The 16,721-nt window shown below is 35.7% G+C and overlaps 1 protein-coding gene across 5 annotated transcripts in view; it reads right to left on the bottom strand.

Moving 5' to 3' along the window:
* The window catches only part of socs5b (suppressor of cytokine signaling 5b), a 156,282-nt gene that overhangs the window by 77,002 nt on the left and 62,559 nt on the right, over window positions 1-16,721 (bottom strand). For 3 of the 5 annotated variants that reach the window (XR_005630820.1, XR_005630819.1, XM_039737845.1), the window contains exon 2: window positions 13,885-13,956. The gene's annotated coding sequence lies outside the window, so the exon portion shown is untranslated. Of the gene's footprint in view, window positions 1-8,759; window positions 8,853-13,884; window positions 13,957-16,721 lie in introns of all 5 variants that reach the window. The other 2 variants (XR_005630818.1, XM_039737844.1) reach the window with 1 other exon arrangement.

The raw sequence follows: 16,721 nt of genomic DNA, 5'->3' as shown, positions 1-16,721 counted from the left end.
CAACTGCAATGATACACCCCTTTAAAACCTGTACATTTCTCAGGAAAGGACCTAGAAGAAAATAAACAGGGAAAATGGTCTTTTAGAAATTCAACATGACTAAACACAACCCGTGATGAGATAAAATGAACTGCCCTCAGACAAAACAAAATTGCAATTCAAATAAGTTGAAAAAAAGTGCTGTACCTGCAAACTTAAGACTAAATTCTTCTTTGGCCTCTAAAAAACTTTGTGAGCACTGATAACGGAGTCCTCCAATCAGCCAAAGCACTTTCCTGCTACCTAATGGGAACTGTAGTTCCAATGATGACCTTACCAACACCTTTTTCAGAAGGAACCTAAGCTTAACTGGTTGGTATCTTGTCTAAGTACTGGCGAAGCCCAAACATGCTAAGCTTTAGGTGGAATGGTTACTGGCCAAATAAGTAAAACAATGATAGTTCAGCACAGTTTTTAAACACATGTGTAAATACACATAGATAAAACTATATGGGACCTTTCTTATACCTGAGACTCTCTTTCACATTTGTTTTCTGAAAGACAAGGTAAAATTATCCTGAAGACTGTTTCTCCTTCAACATAGGCACTGATATGCAATTAATTTCATAATAAGTAAAATTCTTTCCCAATTCTTTGCAGATCATGTAAAATTAAGGGGGAAAAAAAATCACTGCAGTCTTTACCTAAAGTGTGTCACACTGAGTAATGGACACGCAGAATTACACTCCTCATCTCTTCTTAATTTGCTGAAACAGCTACAAATCAGCTTATTCATGGGTGGCCAAATTGTAAATACATATACTGTAGTAGTCTGCTGGGCTGTATGCGCAAACGTGGTAGTCCAGCTTTATAAATTGGGTGAGGGGGTTTAAAGAGAAGTTTTTAAAGCAACATTTATTTGCAAAGTATTGTTGTACATGAGTGCATTGCACTCCATCTTCCACTGCGATATAAACACTACTGGCATCTTGAAAAAGAATAATTTTTGTAAAATGACATGTCTTAAATGATTATAATGTTGAGGTGTGATCATTTTTCCAATGTATACAAAATCTCTCTCTATATATAAAAAAAAAATCCTGGAAAGGAAATGCAAGGCGATGATACATGATCTTCTCGGAAGTTCTCGAAAGACATTTTAAAGACCTGCGAAACAAAAAAGACTGGCCACAGAGTGTCTCGCGGGGACTGTAAACATAAGACTTGGTGCCAAGAGATTGTCCCAGGGCAGTCTCGTGGGGACATGGAACATATGATTCTTGCAAGACACACCCTTCTTATCAAATAAGAGCAAGGACAGCCAGCAAAACATTCAGTCATGTAAAGTCACATTGTACACACAGATCCTGTGCTCTCAGCAAAGAAGAAAGAGCAGCACGGAGAAAAGAGACCCAAGGCGCAATACATATGCAGAGAAAGGTACAGAATATGAAAGCAGTAACAGTCGAAAGTATCATAGCATCCCAGCCAAGCTGAAGCCTTTTTCATTTTAAGTGACTGTTATGTCCGATTGAGGGGAGGCAGAGTGCAGCACAGAAGACTGATAGCTGGGTGCTGATTGATGTGGTAAGGGGGAGGCAAGAGGCATGGGAGGAGGGGTTGGAGAGGGTGCTAGAAAGTTGTGTTTGGGGTTACGCAGTCAGCAATTGTTAAAGTAGAACATTTGTGACACTTTATTACGTCAGTCGCTATAGTATCAAAAAAAAAAGATAGCATAGATCGCACTGACGCAAACAAAAGGAAATTAGTTTAAGTCAGAGAATTTCAAAAATGGGGTTTAACTGACATGCTTTTATTGGTTACTTTGCAAAAAAAATTATGAAATGCTGATGACGTGGATCATTTTGTCTGTTCTGAAATTCCAAACAGAGAAACCTATCCTAAATTATGGTACAAAGTCATTAAACACAAGTCTCACATTTAAAGGATTCAGTATATTGGGACACGAAAGATTCCAAATATCGTTTTTACAGAAATTCTGAAATAAAAGTGAAACTAATGAAATGGCAACAATTCAAAGAAAAAAAAAATCTTACAAGTGTGTATCTGGAAAACCAAAACACGAGGGTTGGCGAGCGAAGCCCCCTAGTTTTCTAAAAAATGAATTAAACACAACATTAATACTGCATTCTCAAATTTTGTTTTCAGACCTTAGACATCACAAATATCTATGTGAAAATAATTACCACTTTGATCTTCATCATTATTCCCAGTTGCAATATGACTTTTACAGTGTCATGCACCTTTTGATTTAATACAGTGATTTCTCTAAACGACTGCATTGAAGACTTTTGTACAATGCTGGTCAAAGGTTTGAGAACACTACTGTGAAGGAGACTCTGTCCAATCTGCAGTACTCCACAGCTAGTATCTCAAGGCCCTATTTTGTCCTTTAAGGAATGGCTTTCTTAGTGCCACTTGTCCTGTCAAACCAGCAGCACAAAGTCTCCTCTTCACAGTAGAAACTGAGACTTGTTGTGCTTGAAGTTGTTGTGCTGTGAGGTGCCTATCATGCAAGCCGGTGACCTTCAAAAACTTGTCCTGTGATTTAGCTGTGACTTTGGGTCTGCCAGATCTCTTCCTATCAGAGTTTCTTCCAGTTTCCAATTGCCTTTGGATTGCGTAGGAAACCAGTGTACTCAATGACACTTTTGATTTTTTTGCAATTCCTCTAAATGAAAGGCCCACACTTCTAAGGGTAATAATAATGCTCTGACTCACTTCTTTTGTTAATTTCAGCTTTCTTGCTATTATCTCTAGAATATCGTCCAAGTAGTACTTCAGTCTGTTCCAAGTCGGCTTTATGTCAGACAGAAGGTTTTTAAGTAATCCACAGAAGCCAGGACACCTGTGTAAATTGTTTGCTTCAACCCGCAAGGCTTCATTTAATTGCTGCAGAACATCTGTAGTTTGTAACCTATTAGTTGTTCCATGAAGAAGGCCAATTTATAGTATTCTTGTATTTACTTTTTCCAGTTTTTTAAATTTAAGTCTCTGGCAGTTTACTGCTTACCTTTTCACCATTTTAGGTCTTTCATTGCATTTCATCTGATTAAATTAGAAGAAAAACTGAGTTGTGCGATAACTTTTAATTGGTACTATATACATTTGTACTGAAGTTTTTCACACTGTAAGTGAGTTTTTAAAAGGGTTTCCCTTGTTTTCTTCATTCATCAGGTCCTCATGTTCGCAAGGATGAGGTTTAGGCCTGGCAAGGTACTGTATATTCACACACTGCAGTGCTTGGGCTTATAGTACAAAGCATATTCAGAACTGTCTATATGCCAGAGAATGAGTCATTATACTGTCCTCTTCCTGTGGTCACTGCTACTTTATGGAATATCCTCCATATTTAATTCAGTGAAAAAGTTCATTAAAGCATATGTGAAGTTATTTTGCATGTATTTTTGTAACAACGCTGCATGTAATAATTCATTTCACTTGTAACTGTTATTGAAGCAGTAGTGTAACAGCTTGTGTAGTCCCCAGTCGATTCTTTTTATCCATAACAAAGTATGTAGTGAATGGTCCAATCGATCTGCCAGTAATCTGATTTTTTTTACTACAAAAGAGAAGATTGGTGATTGGTAAATTGGCTGATCACAAAAAAAAAGAGATTTTTTTCAGCATCTGTTTTTCTAAGCTTTATGGTAATTTAGATATAGTGCACCTTTACACAAGGTGTCACCTTAAGTAAGCACACGTCTTTTACTTCCTGTAAACAAAGAACAGTAAAGCAGACTACCAGAGTGAGAACAGATAGGAATATTAGCCTTTAAATTAAAGAAAGCATAGCAATAAACTGAAAAAAAGGAATCGGGGAAGTCAAATAAAGTCCTATAAAGTTAGACAAATGGCAAAAATACATTAATGAATACAGAACTTTATTTGTCCTTTAATTAAAATGAACATTACTTGTCCGGGTTTGGATGGCGAACAAGTTTGTGTTAACTATAGTGGCTTATATTTTCAAACAGAAGAACAAGACAAAGAACAATTTGAAAATGCTGCTTAGTGTATGACAGGCTAGTTACCTTAACAGCAAAATTTGTCTATTTTGTGTGTAAACTTGTTAAGCCTTGTATATTTCTTGATAAACATTTCATCAATATTTGATTGAAAGGTTTATTCTGTGTTTATTATTTGTTTGCATGTGTCACGTAGTACAGGTTTTGGCAAGAAACAAGTATTGCATAATTAAAATGATAATCTTTATTTATAATTACACTTTAAGAATTAGTAATGTATATCTGATACAATGGATAAAAAAACTGTATAAATATAGTAAATATAAATTTTAAAAGAAAAAAAGCTTTGGTGCAATTATTAATAATGACTAAAACCTCTAAGTGAAACTATATTTACAATTAAGCAATGTTTAACGGTCAATATCAATTCATTGAATCAATGTGTGAATACATACATAGTTTTTGGTTAAACAAATGAACATTATGTTTTCAAATGAAGCTTTGTTTCAGAAGAAATTAAACAATATGACAAGCTCGTGATTCCCATTTTACTTACAAAAAGTATTTTCATGAAAAACATTAATAAAATGTGAAAGAAACCTTCTACTAGTTAGCCCACATAAAACACATTTGTGACAGCAGATTAATAAATGCAGAAGAATGAAGATGAAAAAAAAAAAAAAACATTGTAATATGTTATAAAATGAACAAAAGAGAAATTTTAAGAAGAGGCGCCAAACTGAACTAAAAACCGGAAAAAATATTAAATGACTTTGTTTTAAAAACAACCTAGTAACCTAAAGTGACTCAATGTCTGTGCATGGCTATTTAAATTGGTGTGCAGGCCCAACATTTATTTTAACTATGATCTCCAACTTTCCAAAATAAGTTAATGCACTTAAGGGAGCTTTTTGACACCAATAATACTATTTTAATATACTTTTTACCCAAAACATAACAAATGCATAATCTTCCTTTAGATTTAGCAAAACCCAAAAGAGTTCTGTAACAGGAATACTGCAATACAATTTAGTAGACTATAAGACTCTGAAAGTAGTTTTTAAACTTCCAGTAAGTACAGAATTCTAAACGGCTTTAACTAAAAGACCATTAAGTGCATAATACAGTTACCGTAACACATTTTTTATAATTTCCTGGTGTATACTTAATTGCTACCAGCAGCCCTGGAATATACTTTGGCACCTCATTTTCTGCAATGCTAATAAAAGTAGTGAGGGTAAGTGTCAGTCGGCAAGCAAAGTATTATTTAAAAAATAAATAAAAAAAAGATTGTTGTGTAATCTCAGATAATTAAATAATCAAACACCACCTTAATGCCTTATATTGTATTTAGTGTTTGGGCCTATATGGTATGGGTTTCAAGGGAAGTCTAAAATAAACCCACATCTTGAATGTGCTTGGCCTGAATGTGTGTGGTATGTTCAGACTAGCCTGAAGTACTGACATTATAGGTAACGTTACATCTGTAAAATGTTTCGGAAATGCAAGATTACTGGCAATAAAAGGGACCCAGATCATTTAAAGGCAAAATGAAAAAGGGTATGACTCAGTTTGACCTGATCATTTTGTTGTCCTAGAGGGTTGGATAATGGATGGATAATTCAACAACAGGAAGTTCAGATGCTGGTAATTGATCAAAATTAGCACCAACTTAAGCACAATGGTCATAACAGGTGATTGATTATTCCATGGTTAAGACTATCACAATCTATAGATTTACAAAACCATCATGCAAGCAAAATTGTTCTAAAGATGGGAAAGACATGCAACACTAAACCTAAATTGACCAGATTTACAAACACTGAAGTTTTCTCATGGATATTGCAGGTTAGAACTAATATTTCTTTTCAGCAATCATCCACTGTACAAACTTACTTGTGTATGGGCCCTGATAGTGGAGATCTAATCTATAGCATGCTGCATTTGCACAAATGCTGGACTGCATCCAAAAGCATAGCCTATATGAATAATATACATATTTTATGGGATGTAAATTTCTTTGGAAACAACCTAGCATATTTAAATTTGCATCCATTCTACCTGTATGGTATTTGTTATTTAATTACTAAAATATGCAAAAAATTTGTCTAGCTTACTTTGTGGAGTACACCCATATTGCAACCCTAGTCCCTGAATTACAGACTCAATACTGGTCCTACTTATATTTAACTTTTGCTACTTTTTCAAAATGAAGCACATGTATATAATGTATACATAAACCAAATACTATTGTAAATTGAAGTTTTATTTTCCATTAGCAGTAACGGTTCTATAAATCTATAAATTAGAAACTAGATATGTCAGACTTATTGTGTTTTATAGAACATAGTATGGATAGGCGTTTGTTTAATTATTAATGCACAGTACATTCACCTTTTTTTTTCAAATCTACTGTATATATACATAAATAATACCATAATTTTAATACATTTTCCAGGGGATTTGATTCTAGAAATCACTAAAACAGTCTTGGTATAAGCGACAAAAGATCTGCTTTGTGCAGCTGATTTGGGACCACTAAGCAATATTATATTTCTGGATCTACAGTCATGGCCGAATTTATCAGCATCCCTGGAATTTTCCCAGAAAATGCACCATTTCTCCCAGAAAATTGTTGCAATTAAAAATGTTTTGGTATACACATGTTTATTTCCATTATGTGCATTGGAACACCACAAAAACACAGAGAAAAAAAAAGCCAAATCTGACATCATGTCACACAGAACTCCAAAAATGGGCCGGACAAAGTTATTGGCACCTTTCAAAACTATGGGTAAATCGTTTTATTTCAAGCATATGATGCTCGTTTGAACTCACCCGTGGCAAGAAACAGGTGCTGGCAATATAGCAATCACACCTGAAGCCAGTTTAAATGAAGAAAAGTTGACTCAACATTTCTGTTGTGTGTCTGAGTGTGCCACACTAAGCATGGAGAACACAAAGAAGAGCAGAGAATTGCATGAGGACTTGAGAACAAAAATTATGTAAAAATATCAACAATCTCAAGGCTACAAGTCCATCTCCAGTGATCTTCATGTTCCTTTGTCCACTGTGCGCAACATAATCAAGAAATTCACAATACATGACACTGTTGCTAATCTCCCTGGATGTGGACAAAAGAGAAAAACTGATAAAAGACTGCAACAAAGGATAGTTCAAATGGTGGATAAACAGCCTCAATCAACTTTAATACATATTCAAGCTGTTCTGCAGACTCGGGGTGCAACAGTGTCAGCTCGAACTATCCATCGACATCTGACCGAAATGAAACGCTATGGCAGGAGAGCCAGGAGGACCCCACTGCTGACACAGAAACATAAAAAGCCACACTGGAGTTTGACAAAATCCTTCTGGGCGAATGTCTTGTTTACAGATGAGACCAAGGTAGAGCATTTTGGTAAAGCTCACCATTCTACTCTTTACAGAAAATGGAATGAGGCCTACGAAGAAAAGAACACAGTACCTACAGTCAGACTTGGTGGAGGTTCTAAGATGTTTTGGGGATGTTTTGCTGCCTCTGGCACTGGATGCCTTGACTGTGTGCAAGGCATCATAAAATCTGAAGACTACCAAAAGATATTGGGGCGCAATTTAGGGCCCAGTGTCAGAAAGCTGGGTCTGTGTCAGAGGTCATGGATGTTCCAGAAGGACAATGACCCCAAACATACCTCTAAAAGCACCCAGATATGGTTAAAGACAAAGCACTGGAGAGTTCTGAAGTGGCCAGCAATGAGTCCGGATCTAAATCCAATTGAACACTTATGGAGAGATCTCAAAATTGCTTTTGGGAGAAGGCACCCTTCAAATCTGAGAGACCTTGAGCAGTTTGCAAAAGAAGAGTGGTCAAAAATTCCATTTGAGAGGTGTAACAAGCTTGTTGATGGTTATAGGAAGCGCTTGATTTCAGTTATTTTTTCCAAAGGGCGTGCAACCAAATATTAAGTTGAGGGAGCCAATAATTTTGTCCGGTCCATTTTTGGAGTTCTGTGTGACATGATGTCAGATTTGGCTTTTTTTTTCTCAGTTTTTTTGTGTTGTTCTAATGCACATAAAGGAAATAAACATGTGTATACCAAAACATTTGTAATTGCAACAATTTTCTGGGAGAAATGGTGCATTTTCTGGGAAAATTCCAGGGGTGCCGATAATTTCAGCCATGAGTGCAAGTTAGATTTTTGATACCATTTTTCATAAACTATTATTGGAACAATCTTCATGTTTAGATATAAATGGCATGTTTTATTCATGGTTTCAGTCATATTTAACTAACACATTTTAATATGTTGAACTGAAAAAATGCAGTTTTCACTATTTCACTGCTACCCATTGTGTGTACTAAGACTCAGTAATAGGCTACATGCTGTTTATCAGTTACTTTTTTACTCTAAATTCAACTATGCATCACCGTGGTATATATTTTCATTGCTTAGCTGATGACATCCATATTCACATTTCTACCAAACCCTCTGATGTTTGCCCAGCTTCTGCTATGATTTGTTGCATCTTTGACATTAAATATCAGATGGCATGTCATCCCCTAAAGCTTAATAATAGCAAATATGAATTTCCTTTTTTAGGTTCACAAGCTATTCTTTCAAAATCTAGCAGCTTAGACATTTGCTCTGACAGCACCCCTACTCATTTTTGCTCTTATATCAAAAGCCATTGATATACTTTTTGACAGCACTCTGTTATTTGAAACCAATGTTAATTCTATATCCCAAGTTATCTTACATCATATGCATAACGTTTTAGAACCAAGTCCCTTACCGTCTCACTCTGCAGCTCAGACACTATTTCATGCACTTATCATCTCAAAGTTAGACTGCCATTACACCCTTGCATCTTGCTGCCCTACTAAACCTACAAAAAAAAAAAGATATAAATGGTCCTTAAAAATTAAGTATGTTTATGAAGTTAAACTAATGACCATGATTACACCCATGTCATAAGCTTCCAGTTAAACAGAATTAATATATTACCCATGCTCACATATTAAACACTTTTAACTTGGACTGGTCATATATATTGCTCATTTATGAACATTATGAACACTCCAGTTCTTCTGTTTTCTTCTTGTTATATCAGATCGTCTGTCCATAAAAGAGGAGCACGCTGCCTGCTGTAGTACTCCTGAGCTCTAGCACGGACTCCTTCATAACATTCATTCTCTATATTCTATTTCTCTTAAAATATCAAATTTAAAACTCATCTCTACACATGTGCCTTCTTCCAGCCCTAGATTCTCTTTTAACCGTCTCAGATTTTATTTGTATTTTGGAATTGTCCTGTTTAATAGTTTTTATTATACTTTATGCTAATTATGAACATATATTTCATGGTTATCTTATTACTGTTGCCAAAAGCTAAGGACACATTAATATTTACAGAATTTACATAGATAAGGTTTCCATCTTAAAACTGTGCAAAGGACACTCACAATGCCTAATTTAATGCAATGCACCCACATAGTTATTTAATTCTTACTCCTTCCTTATGTTTGTAAAAATAAGTTGCTTTGACTACAGATAAATTTCAGTCTGCACAGATAAAACCATAAATGGAATAAAATGCCAAAATGTATGAAAATGCTACGTAGCCAAATGAATTATTTTAGAGGATTTACAGGAAAATATACTCTTTTAAAATGAAATGGGTGATTGGTAATTATAGAATTATAATTATCTGCATTAGAGGTTTACGATTTTCACCTGTTTACATCATTCACTACAGGATTTCTTTGTGTTTTTCATCAGTTGTATGTTCATGGCTGTATATATTTTTTTTTGCCATAGGCAGATAAAGTTCTAACATATTGCATTTCACTTTAACTTATTACAAACAACGATAACGTTTACAGGCTGCACCTTTAGACAGCAAATGTAATGGATTAAATGTTTTTGCTTTGGGAGGTGTTTTCTCTAGAGCTTGAAGTGGAAGAAAATAACTGCCAGTACTATGTTTTAGGGGCATCTTAAACGATCAGGGTTCCTGTAATTTAAATGATTCTGGTAGGCAGGCAATGGGGAGAGGAGTTGGGATTGGGATGTTCCTTAAGTTCCTTAGGGTCCATAGACGCAAATGTATGTTAGAATGGAGTATTTCATAGAGGACTCATTAAATTTAAACTCATGCCCTCTATTCTCGTCTTTGATCCAAGTATGTCACATCTGGCTCTAATTCTCTCTCTTCTCTCCTGCCTTAATGGTTCTGGAAAAGTAACTCCAATGCTCACAGCAACAGCGTCATTCAAAGCATTTTTGAGATTTTGGGGTAAATTTACCCATAAATATTGCTATATCGGAATGTTCTTTCTGAATGGGAACCTACTTGTATAGATTTAGCTGTCTGTCAACTAAAACTACTAATAGCAAGAGAATGTTGCAAAATGTAAAATAATTTTTACATGATATATAGAATTTTATCTCTTTATTTTAATTCCCAAACATGATAATGTACACACCCTAAAACTAGTTTCACATACACTCACCAGCCACTTTATTTGGTACAACTTACTAGTACCAGATTGTAAACCCTTGTGCCTTCACAACTGACGTAATTCATTGCGATATAGATTCAACAAGGTGCTGGAAACCTGACAGTACCAAGTCCATGATATAAATCTCTCATTTCACCACATCCCAAAGGTGCTTTATTGGATTGAGATCTGGTGACTGTTGAGGTCATTCGAGTACAGTAAACTAATTTTCATGTTCAAGAAACGAGTCTAAGATGAAATGAGCTTTGTGGCATGGTGAATTATCCTGCTGAAAGTAGCCATCAGAAGATGACTATACTGCGGTCATAAAGGAATGGACATGGTCAGCAACAATACAAAGGTAGGCTGTGGTGTTTAAACGATGCTCATCAGGTACTAAGGGGTCCAAAGTGAGCCAAGAAAATATCCCCCATACCATTACACCACCACCACTCTGAACTAAACTACTGATATAAGGCAAGATGGATCCATACTTTGATATTGCCAATGCCAATTCTGACCCTACCATCCAAATGTTGCAGCAGAAATGGAGAAGCATCAGATCAGGGAAAGTTTTTCCAGTCTTCTTATATCTAATTTTGGTGAGCACATGTGAATTATAGCCTCAGTTGCTTGTTCTTAGCTGACAGGAGTGGCACCCGTTGTGGTCTTCTGCATCTGTAGCCTATCTGCTTCAAGGTTCGATGTGTTATGCAGAATAACATCTACGAATGCACATTAGTTGTAACAAGTTACAATACAAGTTATTGTTGCCTATCTATCAGCTCGAATCAGCCTGGTCATTCTCCTCTGACTTCTGACATCAACAAGGCATTTTCACTCAGACAACTGCCACTCTCCGGATATTTTCCCTTTTTTGGATAATTTTCTGTAAACCCTAGAGATGGTTGTGGGTGAAATTCCCAGTAGATCAATGAGTTTCTGAAATACTCAAACCAGCCCATCTGGCACCAAAAACCGAGCTACGTTGTCACTTAAATCGCCTTTCTTGTCCATTCTGATTCTCAGTTTTAAATTTAGCAGATTGTCTTGACAATGTCTATATGCCTTAAAAGCATTGAGTTGCTGCCATGTGATTGGCTGATTAGATGTTTGCCTTAACAAGCAGTTCAAAACATATACCTAATAAAGTGGCCAGTGAGTGTACATATTCACTGTTTGGTACCAATACCTTGGCATAACACTAGTTTAATGTCATCTATATGAATCATATTACCTAAACATGTAAGGAGAATTTTTTAAAAATAAGAAAAAACAATTACACATAACAGATTTCACTATTTTGATAGCATCCTCTACTGGTGTAGAGGTGAAAATATTTTGAAAATTTGGCAAAATTTTAATTTTCCTTTGGGGACAAACTTGTTTCACACTTATCATGACAAGTAGAGATACTATATATTCCTGGAAGTCTTTGATAGATTTTAAAAAGGACTAAATACCCACAGTGGGCATAGAAAAGAATCACCCCCTTCGAAATATTCCATTTTTTTTTAATTTTTTTTTTACAGCTTTAAATGAAAACACACACAAAAAATATTTCTTCCCAGCTTTACTTACTTAATGCAACCTATAAAATCCAAGTGAAAGATATCACAGATACAGTTCAGACCAATTATAAAAAATCAAAAACACGACATACTGAGATTAATAAAGGATCACCCCACAAGGTCAATATTTTGTTGAACCACCTTTTGCTTTAATGACAGCCTTGAGTCTGTTGGGATACTATTCTATCAGCTTTGCATATCTATCTAGATTGAGCAATATTTGCCAACTCTTCTTTACAGAACTGTTCAAGTTCAGTCACATTAGATGGTGAGTGTTGGTGGACTGCTATCTTCAAATTTTTCCACAGATTTCGAATGGAATTTAGGTCTGGGCTCTGACTAGGCCACACAAGGACATTCACTTTTTTCTCCTTCAGCCAATGTGTGGTCAATTTTGCTATGTGCTTCGGGTCATTGTCGTGTTGAATGGTGAATATTCTGCCCAACTTCAACTTTCTGGCAGAAGGCAGCAGGTTTTCCTCAAGAATTTGAAGGTATTTTGCCCCATCCATTTTCCTTCTAGCCTAACGAGACCACCAGGCCCTGCAGCAGAGAAACACCCCCATAACAGGATGCTGCCACCTCCATGTTTAAATGTAGGCATGGTGTGTTGTGGATGGTGAGCTGCACTGGATTTCCGCCATTGTACGGTTTTGTATTGAGACTAAATAATAAGACATTTTTCCACTTGGCATCAGAATTTTCAATTTGCATTCTGGCAAAGCTCAAACAAGCCTTAATGTGGACTTTCTTGTGAAGTGGCTTTTTCCTTGTGACCCTCCTGAACAAGCCACAATTGTTAGTGCTTTTTGTCATAAAATCCTGTAACTCCTTCACAATGGCCATTGGCCTCTTGGTAGCCTCTCTTACCAGTTTCCTCCTTGCTCTTCCATCCAGTTTGGAGGGACTCCAGGGAGGGTCCTAGTAGTACCAAACACTTGCCACTTCTTTATTATGGACTTTACTATGCTCCTTGGGATTGATAAAGCCTTTAAGATTTTTTTGTATCCATCTCCTGCCTTGTGTATGTCCACAACTCTATCCCTGAGATCTTTTGAAAGTGGCTTGCCACCCATAGTCAGTTGTTTGCTGTCAGTTGCACTACCAAGCAAGGGAATGCTCCAGGAACAGCTGTTTTTATGCTTCACTAATCACACTGATTACAATTAATCACAGTTGGAATCCAGTAACCATGGTCTGCGATAGAAATGGTGGTTACTTACACCTGATTGAGTTTACAAATATTGTTTAGGAGGAGGGTGATCCTTTATTAATCTCATTTCTTTTTTTTTATTTTTTTAAAATTCTACTTAACTATAGCTGTGATATCTTTCACTTGGATATTATAGATTGCATTGAGTAAGTAAAGCTGGAAAAAGTATTAGTTTGTGTGTTTTCATTTAAGGCTATAAAGCAAAAAAAATGGGAATAATCTGATGGGGGTGATTCTTTTCTATACCCACTGTATATGTGCTGCAGAAGAAGTTGGCAAGATGCTTTTAATACAGAATTGCTGGCCAAGGGTCAGATCCAAAAAGAATAACAAGTTTCACTTTTGCAAAAGATAGTCCTACACTATAAGTATGGAATGCATCAAAGACAATTTACGATATTTATACAGTATCCAATGGTTTCTTCTATAGCAAGTAACACTGTTTATTAATCATTCATCCAAGGAGTCAGCCAAAACTTTCATTTTATACAGATTCACCATATAGGCTATGATGCAATGGAAGAGAACAGGCACTACAGTTAGTGCTCCAACTTTTTATTAGACAAGCAAGAAAAGCATTTACTGTAAATATTAAAGAGTGATATACACCTTTCAAAAATATCATTCACTTACCAGCAAAATGTGTTTACTTTCTACTTTTTCCAGTCCATGCCTTTTCATTCTCTGGGTGCACTATACTTCCTTCTGTAAAGATAAAAAAACACAAATAATGTTTCTGTGAATCTGTTTTTCTTATGTATGTTGTACAGATAAAAAGAAAGAATATTTTGACAGCCAATACTAATACAGTACTTAGTTAACAATGAAATCCAATGCAAAGCACTTTTTCAAGACAGACACGGTTCTGCATTATCAAAGAAAAACCATTTAAACAACCCTATTTTATTTAATAAACTATAGTGAATGAAAATTGTGTTTTCTGATTTTAGAAGAATTAACATTATTTTAATAATATTTATTAAGGCTAGCATTAACCCCTATATGTTTTTAATACGTAAAAAACAGATACAAACTTTTAACAAAATAGGATTTTCATTAAAAAAATAAATTAACACCAAGTTTAACTAATCTTTCAAACATCTGAGGCAGGTTCTTTTTAATAAAATAGCATTTCAGCTTATCACACATCAGCATGTTTCCTTTCATTTTTTATAATACTTGAAGCTGCACAAAAAAGCCCTTCACTAAACTGGTGCATAATGCTAACAGAAGCTTTTGTGCTAAAGTAACCAAGAAAGCAAATCAAACTATACTGCTTGCCCATGAGTGGAGAACACTGTCTGTTTAAAGGATTTTAGGTTCTGATATATGTGTCTCCTCTTCAGGTTCAAGTTTATTGTTGTGTACAAAGTAGAATGGAATTCTTACTTTCATATCTCCTTGGAACAGTGACAGCAATAAAGACATACACATACACACTTTTGTACATGTGATTTTTGCATTGTCATATATCAATATATTTACTTTTGTTTGGTTGTGGTGCATCTGACATAAACATGACATGCTTATGAGTTGTATACTGCAGGTTGAAGGAATACTCCACACAAAAAAATATATATATATTTTAATTTGTTAATTTAACCCATGCTGTCCAAGTGATGGTCAAGAAAAATTGTAATCTTATGTTTCCTATGAGAATGGAGATAACAATATTTCTAATAGAATTATAGCCTATGGTGACCAATAATGAACAACAGCAAACAATACCAAAAAAGTCTATGAATAATTTCATGTTACTTGCACAACCCACATATTTCACAAGTTGTTTAGATGAATGCTCATAAAATGCAAAACACATGCATTTTTGGTTAAAATATTGTTATATACATACCTCAAGAAAATTAAGGGAATCCCTAATAGGAAGCCCATTCACATGGTGTCGTGCTTTTGAAAAAAACACAGCACGCTTGACCAGTAAATGAGGGAGACAGGCTGGTCTTTAATTCAAAAGTGTAGTCCTGTGTAAAAAGGTTTTCCGTTTGTGGAATAATTTAATTTTTCTGACTGGGCAACCTGTGAATTATATGGGTTATGTAACATGAGAAACGTGAAATTTTTAATGGATGTTTTTTTAAAATGTTTGCTGTTGTCCAGTCTAGGTCACCATAGGCTCCCATTCTTTCAAAAATGTTACCTCCATCATCTGTGAAACCAAAAGATTAAAACATTTTGCTTGTATTGGAGGTTAATTGGTAGATAAACTATATCTGCAGAACAAGTGGCTGAAAATTAAATGACGTATAAAATTTTTTATACAAAATTTAAACAAGAGATTGAATCATTGGGAGATGACATATAGAAATTATGCATAGTTTTCATATGATAAAAAAAAGGCAGTAAGTATATAAACAGATGTTTTTGTGCATTTAACAGTGAACTACTGAAGAGAAACTGCAAATCTATACTAATAAAAGGCAAAGCCCTCACTCACTCACTCACTCACTCACTCACTCACTCACCACTAATTCTCCAACTTCCCTTGTGGGTGGAAGGCTGAAATTTGGCAGGTTCATTCCTTACAGCTTCCTTACAAAAGTTGGGCAGGTTTTATATCGAAATTCTACGTAATGGTCATAACTGGAAGCAGTTTTTCCATTTACTGTAATGAAGATGAGCTTCAACGCCGTGGGGGCGGAGTTTCGTGTGACATCATCACGCCTCCCACGTAATCACGCAGTACATAGAAAACCAGGAAGACCTCAAAAAAGCGCTGAAGAAAACATGCATTATATAATTGAGAAGGCAGCTAAACAATAAGAAGCGGCGAGTGACATATACAACCATATTCATGAGTTCTGCTACTTGGAAACAAAGCACGATGTAAACCTACACTTTAAATTAAGTTCATAGACAGGCTGCGCTGGCGTTTGTAATTTAGTGCCTGCCCATATAAGGCCGTCCGTCAGCGGCAATCCAATAGCAAACTCCACTAAATATTCACGGGTGAAGGACTGTGCTTATGCAGAGGAAGATGAGATGGTCAGGGTGGTGTTTGGTACAAACTCAGCGAAACTGCGAGAGAAAGTTTTAAGTGCCAGGACTAAGGTAACATTAAATACAGCCATGGACATAGCACGAGATGGCACCAGCACAGCTGGGAACCTTCGATGCATGTACACCGAGCGGCTCACGTGAACTGACGCAGTGCACAGATAAAAGCAACAGTTCCAAAGAGCTGAACAAAACCAATTACACAATTGAAAAGGCAGCAAAAATATGAAGCGTCTGATACATACAAGCATATTCATAAATCCAAAACAAAGCACACGTTGGAAAAAGTCAATGTCCCGCTAAAGGAAGACAGTGTAAAAAAACCCGTGCATGCAGTGTGTCAGGTCTCAGATAAAGAAGAAGACGAGCTGTTTATTGATGCAGTAAGAAACGAATCGATGAATGAAACCTGTCATCTTTACAACGATTGACAAACACGGAATGTAACTTGAACACAA

The sequence above is a fragment of the Polypterus senegalus genome, chromosome 16, assembly GCF_016835505.1.
Source record: "Polypterus senegalus isolate Bchr_013 chromosome 16, ASM1683550v1, whole genome shotgun sequence".
In the NCBI taxonomy this organism is placed as follows: Eukaryota; Metazoa; Chordata; class Cladistia; order Polypteriformes; family Polypteridae; genus Polypterus; species Polypterus senegalus.
This window is presented reverse-complemented; position numbering and strand designations above follow the sequence as displayed.